Genomic DNA, 18,329 nt, shown 5'->3' on the forward strand with positions numbered 1-18,329 from the left:
CTGTTTAGGCAAAGTGCTCGAGCACGTAATTCTAAACAGGCTACAGAGCCACATGGATGACAATAATTACTTCCCGCACACCATGATAGGCTTTAGAGGAAATCTATCAACCCAAGACATCATGCTAAGACTCTCAGAAGAGGTCTTACACCCTATTCACAGGAAAAGAACTAGAGCTGTCTTAGCCCTAGATCTAACAAAAGCCTTTGACAACATTAATCATGAGGCAATCATGCTTGCATTGGAGAAACTCAATGTCGGACGCAAGACATACAACTATATCAAAGCCTTCCTCTCCGACAGGACTGCCGAACTCCAGCTAGGCTCCGTCGCATCTTCCATATTGCAACTTGGCAGCAAAGGAACTCCACAGGGATCAGTACTATCCCCTTTACTATTTAACATCTCTCTTATACCGCTAGCTACCGCACTTAGCACAATCCCTGGTTTGAGACACTCACTATACGCTGACGATATCACCCTCTGGGTTAATACCGGAAGTGATAGTGAGATCGAGGAAACACTACAAGCAGGAGCAGATCAAGTGTCATATCATGCGAATCAAATAGGCCTGTCATGCTCCCCCCAAAAGTCAGAACTTCTGATTATAAGGGCTCAACCACGAGCAAAGACACCTCACCCGGACATCAAGGTGATGGTAGATGGCACGTACGTACAAGAGGTGCAGACCCTTAGAATTCTGGGGATGCACGTACAAAACAACGGAAAGAACGCATTCACCCTGAGCAAAATCATAGGATGCGTTAGCCAAACAAACAGGCTAATTAGACGAATAGCAAACAAGCATAAAGGCATGAAGGAAGCGGATCTCAGGCAACTTGTCCAAGCCTTCGTCCTGAGCCGCATAGTATATTCCCTTCCTTACCTGCACCTCTACCCGGCTGAAAAGAAGAAAATCGATTGCCTAATTAGACAGTCATACAAATCAGCCCTTCACCTCCCTAGATACACGGCTAATGAGAAGCTCCTTGAATTGGGAATTCACAATACCCTAGAGGAGCTGGTCGAGGCACACAAGCTATCCCAACTGGAGAGGCTATCCAAAACTCAAGTAGGACGACACATACTGGAGGACCTGGGGATCCGATACGGATCCACACACACCTCAATATGTAAACTTCCCCTAATATACCACAGAAATTTAAGGATAGACCCAATACCAAAAAACATGCATCCTGAACATCACAAGGACAGAAGGAGAGCAAGAGCTAAAGCTCTACATAAACACTACTCGGGTCTGCAGGATATAGTCCACGTCGACGTTGCGGAATACCCAAGTCGAGATGCCTTCTCTATAGGCATAGTCAACAATCAAGGTCAGGCCCACTCCGCAGCAACAATTTGTTGCATGCATGCAGAGGAAGCAGAAGAGGCAGCTATAGCTCTGGCTATAAGTGGCACCACCGCGGAAATCATTTTTAGCGATTCCAAAACCGCAGTTAGAAACTTTGCCAGTGGCAAATCCACAAACCGGCCGTGCAAATTCTAAACAAATATCCACCGCCTGATCGCCAGATTCAAATCATCTGGGTCCCAGCACATTCCTCGCACCCAGGAAATGAGGCTGCCCACAATTATGCCCGAGGTTTCGTCAGCCGGGCGGTGGAAGGCCTCGACCTGGGTTCAGCGAGGGATCGCATGGTGACATTCCATGAAATTACTATGCACTACCGCGAAGGTAGACAAAAATACCCCCCTCCGCATAAATCACTGAATAAACTGCAACAGGTGACCTGGAGACAGTTGCAGACTGGCTCATTTGCCAACCCTTACAAATATTCACTAATATATCCTGGCTGCTTCTCACCTAAATGCAAGAACTGCGACGCCTATAAAGCGGACTTGACACATATAATGAGCGACTGCCCCGGGCTGAAACCTAGGGCGGAACTCGAGCTTAATAACACTTCAGACTGGGAGGTGGCGGTGTCCAGCTCGGATCCCGCGGTCCAGCTGCGGACCGTCAACTGGGCTTTGGAGGTCACCGAAAGTCAAGGGCTTACGGCCACCTCACGCCGCCTAGCAGAAGAAACCCAGTAATTTAAATAACTCTGCATCTGACGAAAATAAAGTTTTCCCTCCTCCTCCTCGTAACTTTGCCAGTTACGAGGCGTCAAATATAGGTGTCGCACTTGGAAGACACGTGGAGGGTCAATTCGGTTTTGTCACATTACACTTCGAAAACTTTGTTTGAAAACTTTGTTTGTGTGTATGTTCTAACGGCACTTCAGACAAGTAACAGGTAGAGTGGATGACCAGAAACAGCAGCTCAGCAGATCACACGCGCCTCTGGCGATGACTTTCACAAGAAGCCGGTTTCTTCGCCTCCAAAGCGCGATATCATAGTCATTTTGTCGCCAATTATCGTTTCCGCAAGAAACATCATGGTGAATCTTTCAGGTTAACGCCCGTGTTGCCGTCAGGTGGAGATTGAGAGCCAACGTTATGAAAGTGTTGCGAAAGCTCCCGCTAAGTAGCGGGAGCAATGTCACAGCCCCGTCGGGGGGAAGGGGGGGGGGGGGGGATGGAGTCTAGAATAATCAACGGTATAGAAAGGCGCAAGTTGGAATACGATAGCGCAAGACAGGGGTAATTGGAGATCGCAGAGAGAGGCCTTCGTCCTGCAGTGGACATAAAATACAGGCTGATGATGATGATGATGATGATGATGGAAACAAATGTTTTGACATCGCCGAGAAATGAAGCCACAATCTCTTTGTACACATGAACAACCGGAATAAAATAGCGACTTCTCCATGGCATACCCGTAGAGTATTTCCCTTGTACTATCGACGTAGAGTGGCCATCCCATGACGCCAGGTAGCGTATGAACGATCAAGAAGGAATGCTCGTTCCACGTTTCAGCGCTCTGTAAAAAGACGCAAAACAATTGTTTTGTTCCAGCACAACGGCTGGTCGATAGAAACCTGCTATTTCCATCGAGATAAAGCGGACCCCGTTATTGCTTGCTACTTATAAGAAACAAGTACATTTCTGCGCCTTCTAATGGAGCTGAATGAAACATGGACACAAAAGAAACGTTACACCTTACATCTCCCTTGCGTGCACGTTTTATTCGCCTGCATTTCAATCATGCAAGCGCGACAGCTGTTGGCACAGTAGCAAGGCCATCTGTAACGATATTCATTTTTCCATTCTGCAGATGGAGTTTTAAGAGCTGACAGCAACCCCAGAGGTTTGTATGCCAGGTACACTAAACAGTGAAACGGGAGCCTATTCGAGAATCAAGGCAGTCTATAGAAAATGTTTAAAAAAATGAGAAGCGGCGAAGAAAGCACAACTTTCCGAAAAGCTTATTTACTGTCCGGTGGTACCTCGTGCTCAATCAAGCCCGTGTCCTATTTCGACACTTGAAATTAAATTCAATAGGAGCCAACGAAGCGAAGCTCAATCCAGAACATTGAAAAACACTCCTCCGCGGACACGACCAGAAAGAAGGCAGAGCGTCATTTCTATTGATTGCACAGGTCACTTACCTCTCCGGGATGCGCTCCTCGGCAACGCGTGAGACGAAAGTATGTGACGAAATGTTTTTAGCGTCTGCTAGACGGCACGTGTGTTTGGAGGCTTCTTTCGTAAGCATAATCTCAATAGCGGGAACCTCTCATTTCATTCCAGCATTCTGGCAATCGGCTAAAGACGAACAAACATGAACGATGGAGTGATGTTGCCTGTATCCCGTATAATACCAGGGGTCCACCCTTTTGTAACGATTTTATCCATCCAATCGTTGCTCTCTCGCCACAGGTAGCAACAAGTTTCTCACGAGGCCGTCAATAGCGCCGCGGCGATGTGACACGAACTGCTGCGGATGGTGGCGCAAGGAAAAGTGATGACGTAAGCAAACTACTGCAGGCGCCGGCGACAGCTGCGCTGATGACGTTCCGATCCTTATAAGTCGTTATCGCTTTTTAGAGCCTTATCTATTCGCGTCGAACCGTTATCAACCGTGATCAACCGTATCACGACGGTGGCTGTGTAAGGTGCGGCCGCGGGGGCCCTATCTTGAAATGGATCTGCGACGGCAAAGAGTTGATGCTTCGTACGAGCTGTGTTGTCGCCGCTTAGTTCGAGTTGGAAGCGAGAGGCAGAACGAACGCGAATTCGCACGCTGCTGCAGGCCCTATCTTGAAAGCGATCGTCTTACGTAACGCACGGTTGGACGGGTTTTCTCGTTCGGTAGGCATAGAAATACTTAGGCATTTAAAAAAAATAAAGACGAACCATATGCAGTGTTAACAAAGCACATTGTACGCTCGAGCGAGTCGTCAAAATAAACCATAGCGAGCATGCTTTTCGCGTAGGTGGCAAGCGGGCACGTAGAATTTTCCTGTATGAAAAGCCGCTCAGCTAGGGCAGTGAGAACATTAAAACATTTTTTAGCTAAAATCGCATAAAGTGAAGTTCACTGCAACAGTCATGTTGGAGTTACATGAACAATATTACAGCTGGAGGTCCCAGAATTTTGAAAAAAACTGCCAGGGGGACATCGTTAGATTACATAAATAGGGTCATTATACAAAACAGCAATGAAGTACGGACATGTGAACAATAAGAATAATAATGAGGTAAGTTGATTACTATAACAAGAAATTGTATACATAAGTTCATTGTAATGCTAATTGTTGAAAAACATGAAGAGTAATCAAAAACGTGTGAGCAAGCAGAATAACAACCAATATTAACAAGAATAATCAACCACACATGAGCGACGTAGCACGTTTCATTATCAACAGTAATAATTACTTATAGAAAAACAAACGTTTTATATCAAAATGACAAAACGTATTGACAGTGAATTAGAAAATTCAGATGAGTTGGTTAATTCCTGAACGAATTATTTCTTTTGGCGCGCGGAAAATGTACGAACGTTATGTGATGATATTATTTCGAAAGGCAATGAATTTGATATTGCTTTGCCCTCCACTACGGCGTGCCTCATAATCAGAACTCGTTTTGGCAAGTAAAAACCCCCAAAAGAAGAAAAAACTAATTATAGTAAACAACACATAGAATACCAAGTATCTGCATTGCTAAATCGCTTACATTGTCTCATAGATTCTGATCATATACATTCTAGATCCTTGGTCAAGTATACCCTGACACGTCATAATATTGAGTTTGCTTAAACAATTAAATGTTTTTGTCCTGTCATAATTTGTCATTTTGCATGGTTTGATAAAAACGTTTTTTTTTCGACTGATGTGCACGTACGTGTTACCTTAGTTATGTGAATGTTGACAATGTACCGTGACTTGCGGCATGGTGGTTTCTTACGCTCTTTTTCTATGCTGTAAAAGATAATTTTTCTCGGAATATTGAGAGGTGCAATATTGTGTCATGTACGTCGGCCTGCGTGCTGCACTGTATTAGGAGCAGATGCCTTCTGTCAGGCTATGCAGTCTTTAGCCTCTGCTCCCGTTCCTGTAAGCAGGCAGGACAAATAAACTTCAAACAAATTAGTTTTACTTTACAAGGATCAATATAGTCTAAGCCAGCGTTCGTAGCCCTCATTGATGTGATGACCTGATGAACGTCACCTGCAGTCGTCGAATTCAGATAAAAGGAATGACTACGCCGAGGTATATCCGATAAAGGGCATGGTGGCTGCTGCGCATCCGTAGATGCACGAAAATTCTCACTGAATGCATTAGCTATTCGATCAGGATCAGTGTACATTTCGTCGCCTTCCTTTGTTTTTAAGCGAAAGCATCATTATGCTACCTCGGGCATCCGTCGGTGACTCAACAGTTTTCACCTTGAGTGCTAGAGGTCAAACCACAAGCGAGCATTAAGGCGCGTTTATAGTCCGACGTTATCGGCACGCGGGCGGGTGTCATCAGAAGCCGGGCGCGTCGGAGCGCATTGGCCGCGCGTCCGGTTACGTAGACGTCGGGCGCGTCGGAGGGCACTGACCGCGCGTCCGGTTACGTTGGCGGCCCCAGTAGGTCGAAGCATCGGTCGAACTGTAGCCGCTGTTGCTCTCGTCAACGTGAAATAACGTGTGCGTGCGTTCACACTAAGTCGGAGTATATTTAGGCCTTTACGGAGCCCTGAAAGGAGACATTGCCGCCGTTGCCCGAGTAGAGTTAGGCCCGGCTGCGAGTTACAATCAAGTCTCACTAATTTACTGATCACCGCAGTGTCTTCATAGCCATAAAAATGATGAATAAACACGGTATTCACTGCGAACATGTCTGTATATCATTGCGAAGCCACACCTCGGCCACAACTCGACAATGGGCCTACCCAGGGCAGTGAAGCTTTCGCTATCAACCATGGTTAACCAAAGCTAAACCACACAATTTTTATTGCGATAGCAATTATATGGACACTCAAAAGCAGATTTCTGCCGTCGGCGTCGCCGTCGCCGTAGCCGTCGCCGTCGCCGTCGCCGTGAGGTTCCGTATGACGTCAATGGAGATGAAATCGGCGCCGCGCGCCGAACGCTGCATGTTCGAGTGAAAGAGCGCGAGGGGCGCGCGCTTTTACGGGGAATGAACGCACGGCGGAGAACAAACGCGCGTTCTACGCCGTACTCCCTTAAGGGCTGCAGAAGTAGGCGTCTCTTTCCTCCTTTACAATCACCATATATGTAGAGCAAACGCGCCTTCTTCCGACGCGCGAGAGGCCGTGGGGGAGGGGGGGGGAGGGAAGGGAGGCGACGTTTAGCTGTGGCACAAAATGCCTATTTATATAAAACCTTGTGAGGCGAGAAGGTGGTAAAGACTTCCGACGCTGCTCGACAAGTGTCCCGTTCTGATCTCGTCGAAAACCTCCGAGCCGCCCCCAGAGGCTCCAGGAACAGTCACCAACGCCGCGCGCGTTTTGTGCGAACGCAGGCAAAACGCCGACGGCGTTGACAACAGTTCTGTGTGTTGCTGGTGCTGCTGCATGTCCAAGTTTGTACAGCTGATAAAACTACTATCCTTACTCCGTATAGCTCTCTACAAATTTGCTATCGCAATTGATGCTTCGCCTTTCGGGTGAAACTGCGACAACTTTTTTTTTATTGTGGTCTCTGAGCAATAATTTTTGTTAAGAAACTGTTTAATAATTTTCCAGCAGCACGTCGCGTGACTTGTGTTCTTTACAATAAGCTACTGGTAATAATGGCGCTTAGCACGCCTTAATCAAAACATAACGCTGCAGAATATTTCTGAAAGCGGGACATTATTGTAAGGTGAAAAGGCTGAGACTTTAATTTCTTATGAAGGTTTATTTTTCCTATGATGGACTTTAACAGTGAGTTACCAATCCATGGATTCCTGGGTGAACGAAACCACTTCGTCACAGTAGCGTAAGTGGCGGAGTTTTCTATACTCGTAGCTATTATTCCCCACAAAGACGCAGAAGCCATTACTGCGCAACCTTCATAAATCAGCGATGTCCAGCCTACTGCACGAATTAGGTGCACAAATTTGACCGAGTCATATTGCTGCTTTGTCAAAGTATATATCTTTTTATCTCTTTATATCTCTTATATCTCTTATATCTCGTATATGTCTTTATATCGATCCTTAGAGCTTAAGGTAAAAAATAGGATTATGGTCTGTAAAGCAATGTTCCACCACTCCTGCAATGTGATGAGATGAAATGTTGGAAATAATATGATCAATTAGTGCACTCGAGCCTAGCAAATCATTGCTAGTAGGAGCTGTAGTATGCTAAGCAATGCCAAAGCTGTGTTAAACGGTGCATATACTCGAAATATGATGCACTATCAGGATTGATGATGTTAATGTCACGACATATAATTGTGTTCTTATTTTCTATTACCAAGTTATCAATAATGTTGCGTAACTGACGGCAAATTTCTGGATACGAAGGTGAAGTTTCCGGTAAATGGAAGCTATTTGTGGTGTAACGGCTGTCAGCTGGTATAACGCTATGGTTAAATTGAAGTCAAACGGATTCCCACGCAATATTGTTAAATCTGATATCAAAACGACGTCTGTATGTTAAGGACGAGTTCACAAGTATGGCACTTCCACCACCACGACACAATTCGCGATTACAATATTCAGAACGATAACCTGGCAATCCATACAAGTTACCTTCATTGCAAGGTAACCATGTTTGAGGCAAACATATGATAGAGAATGAACGATCAAGTAAATAAAGGAATAGAACAGGACCATCATGACGCTTTCTAAGAGTGCGGATGTTTAGTCGCAGAAGCGATAATGCGGGGAACTTATAGTGTAACAATAATGTCGTCTGTTTGCACGAGATTTAAGGAAAGTTTTAACCGAGGAACGATGGAATATTTAAACAGAGGAATTGAATTCTTGGGTTTTATGCGCTAAAACCACGATTTGATTATGAGGCACGCCGTACCTTGGGGACTCCGGATTAATTTTGACTACCAGGGGATCTTTAACGGGCCCCCAATGAATGGGACACGGGCGTTTTTGCATTTCACCCCCATCAAAATGCGGCCGCCGCGGCCGGGACTCGATTCCGCGATCTCGTTCTCAGCAGCTGAACTCCATATATCCGCTAAGCCACTGCGGAAAGTATCTAACGGGAGATACCAAGGTATACTGCACATGCAATTCAAAACACGTGGCTGTCATACGTCATCAGGGCTTTTCAAGTGCAGTTATCAGTCCAGACGTGCTCCCGCTGGTGAGCTTTCTTGAGCGTAAGTGCGTGCGCAAGAAGTCGCTTTCGCTCTGGCGTGAGGTGATTGTTCGCATGCACAAGTTGGAGGCCTGTGCTAAAACTTGTGTTGGGTATTTGATTCGGAAGCGTATTTTTAGGTAAGACAGTCGAAACGAGCTGCGAAGAATAAAAACTTCTTCGGTACGTTAGTGTAGCTTGCTCAACATTCTTACGAATGACGTGTACGAGACATATACGACAGAATAGAGCATGTGTTCGCTCTGTCTCTCAGCCTTCTTTTCTCTTTCTCTCTCTCTCTTTCTCACACACATGCAGGCTAGCAGTTGCATGTATGGAGAAGAGAAAAAAACATAGAGGGATATTTTCGCATTGCACCCGCTTCAGACTATAGGCGCTTCGGCAGGAAATCAAAGAAAAACGCTTTTAACAACACAGGCAGTGTATTGTATCAGAGTTGCAAACAAAGTTCAACGCCAAGAAGAAGCGTAACGAAAGAAGTGCTGTCTAACAACTGGAATTTCATTCGATGTACCCAGAATATATACACATACTGTAGAAAGCAAAACCAAAGAAAACCGTACGCGCTCATGTCGTTCACTCTTTACTCGTCCTTAGCGCTAAGTTTTGCTTGTTACTATGAATCTAAAACAACAAGCCCAATTCGCACGCGTGCCACTGTGCTTCCCGAAAAGTTATATTACGTAACTTTCAGTAGGGTGCACAAATATCTTTTTTTTTTGCAGTCTGAGAGTCAGAGAAGGTGTCAGATAAAAGCTTTGTGCTGTGAACGTAATGTTTCATGACTGTGTCTTTGGGCTGCAATTTTAATTAATTCCGATGAATATTTCCTCTCAACAACTGAGCTCGGGTTTGAGCAACACTGGTGTTTGAATAGTAAGAACGCGCCTTGCATATATTGCACAGATAACGCTTACCATACACAGACCTAAGCACATGTGAAAAACATCACGACGACGGGGACAGCGGAAATTCGCTGGAGTGTCTATATGATTTATATCGCAATAAAAAGTGGATCGGTAATATTGTGAGACAGAATCTTCAAGCGACGACCAGATAGCAAAAAGTGCAAGGACTAACGGCGTGCAGATCGAACTGCTTACTGACACTGTAGTACCTACTGAAAACCAAGCTGTCCTGTCTAAACCCTGAAGTAACCTTGTTATGGACGTGGATAAGGGAATTGAAGACAGGCATCAGTTGATGTCATCGTCCTAGACTTTAGAGCGACGTCGAAATCACACACGAAGGACGAAGTACAAGCTGCTCTTGAAGCCATATTTATGTCGAAAGAGCCTTTGTGCAGTGTGCAGGACATGCGACGGGTGAACATAGCAACATACGGCCCGACAACGACTGCGGTTAACACTCCACGCGTTGCCGGCATTGAAACTTCCGCAGTTTCACGTGAACCAAACAGACTACGCATAACGCTAAGCTGGCACTGAAACAACATGGAGCTGGCACTCTGGGCGAATTCATAAGCTCGCTGTGAACAACTCACATCAAATCTAAGTTAGATTAAAACGTTCACATAAACTCAGTCTCTGAAAAGTGTAACACAGGACTGGTATATAAACCTCAACTTGCACTTATGCTTGATACACGGAAAGCTTAACACGAAACAGGCTTTCAACCACGTAAATTTGCACATAAACTCAATAAACGTAAGTCATAGCAAAGAACTGACAACGTACAATTCAATAAATTGCTGTCTAGAAACGACTCTGCTGAAACATAAACGTCCATGTCATCCTTATAAGTAAGTGTCAAGTATAACAGATATGGCATCGGAACAACTACGTCACACATAAACCTAATAAATGTAATGTACAACACCCAAGTGGCACTGAAATGACACGTAACTGGCACTTAAAAACAGTCTATACGATCATTTTTTTACTGTCGTTACGTAGCCGCGAGAAATTAAATACCACACTGTCCGTAGTCAGACACTGTTGAATCATTTAGGAAATTCAGTGTTATCTACGTGTCAACATCATATCATTATAGGCTGTCTCGTCATTACAGATATGGAGTAACTTGGCGTGACAATGCAACACATATATTGGTGGTAATTTAAGAAAACCAGTCGTTATACAATGTGTGCCAACCCGAAAAGAGCAAAAGGTGTGGTAGGTCGCAGAAACTAAGGAAAACAAAATTTTAATTTCGCTTGCAGTTCGTACTAAATGAACAGTCGGTAGGTAATAGTGCGAACATTTCTTTTATATAATTCAAGAATTTGCGCACAAGGTGCGTGTGATTCTCACGAAAATCTGCAAAAGCTTGGTGGTGAAAAACGGCATGAGCAACGCATGACACAGAAATAGAAGCAGACAGGTCTTTTTGTGTCTTTGTGTGTACTGTTGTCCACACAGTTGTTTTTTTTTTCTTGCTGTCTGCAACGTACACCACTCGAATTGTTTTGCTTCTACTGTAAGCTTTTCCAGTGCTTGATGAGTAAAGATGCCTACATTTCTCGCCATTATCTTTTTCTTTCACGTTACATATATTTTGGACATCATGCGATCCTCTTGGTACCATGTATTTGACCTCAATAGTGCATTCAATTTGTTTATGTGATCCATCCTGGAATGACATTTGTTCTTGCCTACTGATTTCTATATCGTTATGATACTGATAACCTATCGTTAGGTTCTGCACACATCCCCAGGTGCGCGACATATGAGGCGCGCAAGACACCTAGTGCCCTCTCCCGGGGGGCGTCCACCCAAAGTAGCGAAAGTGAATGGGCACCGCAGTTATGAAATCGGATGTATAGGGAAAACGTGGTTAATAATTAGGAATTTATTGATATTTAAAACAGAGCCATTTAGGAAAATAATTGAAAAGTTCAAGCTTCTTGGTAATTAGGTTCCTGGACATTCATGGGTCGTTTAATACAAGGACAGCATCTTGGTGTTCCTAAGCTTCTTTGTTGGTCCACTTCTTATGGTTGCTACCAAAAGCTTAGTCCTGGGCTTATCCTATCATATTCTTCTCGTATGCCGATATATTGGCTGTACAACAGAACAACGCGTGGCCACAGCGCGTAAAACAATAAAGAATGAACGATTTTAGCGAGGCCTCTTGCAAGTAGAAACACTAGCCAGTTTTTTTGCACATCATACCTCAGACGTGAAAGTACATTATGGCTAACTCGAAGGAAAAATCGCAAGAGCGCTATCTACACCATCATTTACTGTCTTTTCGCCACGGATTTCCTGCATCCCGATCTCATCATATAATAGAGGTGATTCTCACGTACTAACAAGTTCAGTTCATTTTCAATTTCTCAGTCATCTGCAATTGTCTCAACTCAGGTATTTCCGGGTTCTGACATTGCCACGACTGATGAAAGAGACAAATAATAGAAAAAAACACAGCTTAGCGGCATTAACCATAAAGCGTCTAGTTGGCTACTTAGTACCTGAGAAAGGGAAAAACTCGCAGTTTCGCCGAAGGCGAAGCACCGATTGCCATAGCAAACTAGTAGACAGCTCTGCGAAGTAAGAATATTAGGTTTATCGGCCGTATAAACTTGCAAAAATCTACGTACTAACTAGATTAATAAGCATGGCGTCACGCACGCACAGGTAAACATGAGCACATGTCGCTCGATGACTGCGGAAACGCGCCGTCAAAACGCTGGAGTGAGCTAGCGCGGCGGCAGCGATCTAATTGACCTTCGTGCTGTCTCTCGCTTCAACGCGAACTGAACGTCGAAAGCACAGCGCATACAAAGCTACCGGAACACGGCGTGGCGTACTTTGTTCACACCGCAGATCGCTTTGAAGATGAGGCCCGCACGGGCGCTCACTTTGTCCACGTCGCAGATCGCTTTCAAGATAAGGCGCCCCTGCTGCTGCGCCGTAAGCAGCAGCCACAGAAGACGGCGCGCTTCCGCCCCGCCTTCTTCTCCCGCGCGCGCGAGATTAAGCCGCGATGGTCAGCTCACCCTCGCAAACTTTCACTCGCACATACAGCGTACGGCTCGCGGGGAAGATGTTATCGCTTTTTAATTTTATACGGAACATTATTTGTTTATTTATCACCTGGATGGCAGACATGCACTTGGAGTGTTGATATAATTGATATCACAATAAACAAGGGATATGAAGATGATGGAGAAATATACGGCAAGGAAAGACGCAGTGACTTCGCCCACTGGCTAAAACGGATCCAAGCAATCAAAGGCATTCACACAGACAAGTCGCCCTCAAGAAGCGCGAAAGAGCCTTCACAAGCCCTGTGGGCCGACCAGCGACAGGGACAGTAGCATCGAAAGGCTTAGCTGCTAGAGAAAGCTCTTGTCAAGATAAGCTGGAGCAAAGAGAGCCCAATAATTTCTTACTATTTTTGGGCATCCATTTTGTTTCCGCTTCTTGAAGTATTTCCTACGAGCCGGGCTCTGTTATCCTTCCAATTCGAGCGCTATCATCAGCGCGACAAGTGAAGCCGGTTTCTGCTGTGTTAGACGACCGTTCGCAAACGGATTCAGTAGAGCTCAGAGCAATTTCTATACCTGCGTTACAAGGTATGGCATTACAAGGTAGGCATGGCGGGTAGCTAACGACAATGAAGATTATCCCGTTGCCGGCTTTCGAAAAAGCGAGCCTATTCTTGAGCTTTTCAACGTCGACCAGCTTGTTTTCCCGCTCCTCGTAACCGGATAACGCCGATTTCATGGGATCAAAAAAAGCCTTACAGAATAAAGCGCACCTTCTGGCACGTGCCCGCTAATCTTTTATATCCGCTGAAAACATCCCGTCCACGCCAAATATTATCCTCTGCTAGTTGCCTCAACAAATCCGTGTAGCTTCGTTCAAGCTCATACGAATGTCGTAGGATGTATTGCAGGCGCAAATGCGAAAACTGCGATGGTCACATCTAAACATCTTCCGCTGTGAGCTGTAAACACTTTGATTGAAGATTGCGCTTTTTAACAACATAGAGTCGAGCGTTAGAAAATAAACGAGAGCCTGAAATTCCAAATTCCCAACGAGAAGACGCTAGCTTGCCATCTAACCGCCACTGTCCCAATATGCACGGTTTTAGCGAGCAGAAAACATAAACGCAAAAGCAGCTGCTACATCCTCTACGAGCAGACTGCAATTTAAAGAAGCCTTCAAGCAGGACATCATGACAGCAAATTGAGTTTATTCTCTTTTAACGCTGTGAGGGGAACACGGTGCTTAAGAAAATAGGAATGTTCACAAATCTTGGCAAGATATCACGTTTTCAAAAATACCAAAAGTAACAAAATACTCAGACGACAATTGTCCATGTGCTTCAAGGGCAGAGTCAGCCTAATTCAGGCTCTGATAGTCGTGTGACTGCCGTGCTACTCGTGTTTATCGGCAAAGAAAAGCTGGAACGTTCACTTTACGCTCACTTGCGCATATTCTTGCACATACAGCTTTGACCATAGTTATCTCTGTTTGCTCTTGCAAACAAACATGGGTATGCGCAAAGTCCACACGAACTGTTTGCGTTCCTCGCTTGCGCCGAGAGTTGAAGAAACACTGCAGTTTCGACAGAAGAATGCCGCTGCTTCTTGCCGGTTATACATTCATGCGCGCTAGTTTTTTGCACTGTCTAGTATCAAGAAAGAGCTGCTCGTTGTAGATGGTTGTTCTTAACCAGCCATGCGTAACATAGATGTTCTTCTATGAAAGCAAAGGGGAGAAAAAGAAAGGAACATAAGAAGTGATAAAAACAACAACGTCTTACGGTGTGAAACTTGAGGATGGGCGCGGATCAAAGCAAACGGCAAACATGCTGAGTTTCAAGTAGTTTCGTCACGGGCAACATTAAGCAAAGCTTGCTCAAAAGTGCACGTTGATAATCGTAACCTCCTGCGACGAAAAAGAAAACCTTTTAAACGACCACGTACTTCCAGCAAGGAGCAACCAAAAACGAACGTTTATTACTCGTAGCCGTGCTTGTATAAACAAGTGACCAGGAAAGGAAAGGGACGCAAAGGAGAACGAGGGAAGTAAAACGACCATTAAGTACAGGTGCATAATTAACTGCACGGCAACGGCCCACGCCTTGGGCAAAGGTACAACAGCCATAGTAATGCAACATCCTTGTATAGTCTTTAGCATTTTCCTTTTAAGTTTTATTCCTTTCTGCGACGTTTTTTTTTTTTCATTTCGATCACTCTTTATTGCTATAGCAATTATATGGACACTCCAAGCGCACTTCTGCCGTCGCCGTCCTCGTCGCCGTGATGTTTCTTATTGAATCCAAACACGATAACATCGTCGCCGCGCGCCGTATGCTGTATGTGCGACTGAAAGCTTGCGAGGGTCAGCTGACAATGGACGGCTCAATCTCGCGCGAGGGAGGAAGGCGGGGCGGAAGCGCGCCGCCTAGAGCCCTGCACGGGCCGAATTTTGCGGCCCGGGCCCGGCCCGGGCCCGTTTTTACATTGGGAGGCCCGCCCGAGCCCGATCAAAACTTTTATGGCTAGACCCGGGCCCGGCCCGGGCCCGGAAATAATCTACGTTACCCGCCCGGCCCGGCCCGCCACCCCTTTACCTTAAGCCCGAGCCCGGCCCGAGCCCGACTCGAACCCGGCCCGAACCCGGCCCGAGACCGAAAAATACATGTTTTTCAGAGTTGAGAAGCCCGAGAATAACTCGCAAAAAGCCCGAGCCCGGCCCGGACCCGCGTCAAAAAACCCGAGCCCGGCCCGGGCCCGGGTCAAAAAGCACACGCCGTGCCCGCACCCGGCCCGAGCCCGTGAAAAAAGTCCTCTACCCGGGCCGGGCCGGGCCCGGGCTTTCGGGTAAGCCCGAGCCCGTGCAGTGCTCTAGCGCCGCCTTCTATGACGCGCGAGGCACGGGGGGGGGGGGGGGGGGGGGGGGGGGAGGGCGCTCTACGCCGGCGACTGCTGCTTACGGCGCGTGCGCGCGGGCGCCATATCTTGAAAGCGATATGCGACTTGGACACAGTGCACCACGCCGAGTGCCGGTAGCTTCGTATGCGCTGTGGTTTCGACGTTTAGTGCGCGTTGAAGCGGGAGACCGCACAAATGTAAATTCGCTCGCTGCTGCTGTCGCGCATCCTCACTCCAGCGTTTTGAGAACGAGTTTCCGCGGTCATCGAGCGATATTTGTTCATCTTTACCCGTGCGCGTGTGGCACCATGCTAACACTAATTGAGTTAGTGAGCGAATGGTTGCAAGTTTATGCGGCCGATAAAGCTAATATTCTTACTTTGTAGAGCTGTCTACTAATTTGCTATCGCAATCGATGCATCGCCTATCGGGCGAAACTGCGACTTTTTTTAAGCGCTTACAGAAGTTACTCGAGTCACGTCACTACATATTCATTACCTGCCCACGCGAGCATCATTTGCTCAAAAAATCAAAGCGATCAATTCACTAATTAAAGATGCACATTAACGACTTCCTAATACACTAATATGCATTATTACAAACATTACGGCTCATGTTTATAATGTAAAGTTGAAGGAAATTGCCATAAACACCTAGTTTCATGTTTCAACATTTCAAAACCGCCATGTAAGCCGAAATAATTCGTTATTTCGTTATTTATTAAAATAACGAAATAACGAATTATGATAAATTATTTGACGAATAATTAACGAATAATACATTATTTGTTATTTGTTAAAAGTTATTTGTTGAATTTAAATTATTCCACACGCAGAACTGCGAAGCCCAGCTCGTGATGAAACCCTCCTTTAAAGTAGCAGTACGGTGCTACGACATTCGATGCTATCAACTGATGGTGATGTCACTCCGCTAGCTACGCCTTTCATCCGCGAGAACTTAAGTTGTGCTAGGCTCCACGTGTGTTTATTCGCCTTTCACTTAGATGGCAGCTTCCCCGAGGTTTCCTCGCATGTCGTCGGCATTTTTAGAATACCACTTTTGTCCAGTCTTTCCCTATTATAATGGGAAATCGCTGGACAGACGTGCTATTCCGGTTATCCAAACAATCAGTCCACACTTGCACCGATGTTCATGACGTCCGTATGCGATTTCCTTGAGGACAGCGCTCTAATTATTCTAATACGATTCGCACATTTCATGAAGAACTATACTGAAATGGAATGATGGATTTCAAGACTACATGAAGAAAATGACATTCATGTGTGTGTGTATAGTGTTTTGACTGCGTAGTGGGAATGAGCGCCTATTACATAAAGTGTGTGTATAGAACGCCTCTCCTGATTAGCCTTTTTTGTTGTTGTTGTTTTGTTTGCCTATACGAAGGGGGACACAAGAAAAACCCGAGCTAGCTTTTTGGAGCTATTCGTAGTTGTGTTGCTGTGTTTTCCTACAAGGTGGGTGTCCCCAGACACTTCGCAAGTCAGCACCAAAGCCGACCTCATCGTAAAATGTTTGGCGGGTTGGCTGTGGGAGTTGTACCAACTGTTGTCGCGCAATACTCGCAATACTCTTGCGAAATCGCGATATCTCTACAAACTTCCTTAAAAATTTGATACCTAGCCCTCGTAAAAATGACACAACAAACATTAGAAACACTTCAAACAACGTTTGCGAAAGAGGCACTGAGCAGTACACATTTTTTGGGTGGTTTTGGCGGTTTCAAGATGAGAAATTTGCTTTAAAGACAATTCTCGATTCAGCTGACCTTCAGACAGTCGCCCCTAGAAGTTTGCCAAAAAAGCTTTAATAAATATTACCTACAGTCGTTGCTACAGACCTGGAAATAGACTTGAGAGGCTGCTGGAATGAGTTCACGCTTTTGTGAGTGGATGTTGGATTCTGAGTGTGGAATTACGCTTGAGATTCGTTGTCGCGGTGTGTGTTCCCCTCCCGCTCACAGGGAACAAAAATCAAACGAAGGAAAGCATGCTCCTAACAGGATTTAAAAAATACCGTTGCAAGTGAATCGAAGGGCATTGGCCGGCATTCTCCACGTGACCCTAATAACGGACCGCGCTTCGTGTCATTTTTTTTTCTGTCTTAAAAGAAGAAATTTCAATAGAAAAGGATTTCCTTCAGCGCACGAGGTGAAGGAGACTTCTCAGGAGCTAATCGATAGAATTAAGCTTAAGGCGCTGCCTAGCTGCATAATACATCGGTGAAAAGGTGTATTTGGTGTATTGACTTCGTTAGAGAATATGTCCCGAGGAAATAAAATTAGCGCCTTTTGTGCTTAATGAAAATGTTTTTCTTTCTTTTGAATCAGTCGAGGATTTCTCTTTTTTTTGTGTGTGTCTCTTTGCATGTGTTGTAGATTTTTGAATGCACGCGCTCGTTTTGTGGAGAAAGAGGTAGTTTCAATTACCCCACTGTGTTTTGTGATAGCCGGCACTATTACGAGTCTTTGATTTTCTAGCCTACTTTCCCAGTAATTTTCAGTTGATAAACAACACAGTTGCGTAAAATCCCTAACAACTGTGGAGCGATGAAATTTTTGCTGGCAAAGAGCAGCCAAACTTGGCACTCTTTCTTTTATGGGAACAAGCAGTGACAGGATGACGAAAATTTTGCTTATCAGTGGAACGATCTTGCTGCCCGAAGTCAAGTTCTGTAGCAACGGTAAGACTATCATGCAAAATGAAGACAGTTCTGCAAGTTCTGGCAGATGTGAGGCAGTATAGACTAAGGGCAGTAAGATGCAATTGTCTTC

The sequence above is a fragment of the Dermacentor silvarum genome, chromosome 9 (genome assembly GCF_013339745.2).
Source record: "Dermacentor silvarum isolate Dsil-2018 chromosome 9, BIME_Dsil_1.4, whole genome shotgun sequence".
Lineage (NCBI taxonomy): Eukaryota > Metazoa > Arthropoda > Arachnida > Ixodida > Ixodidae > Dermacentor > Dermacentor silvarum.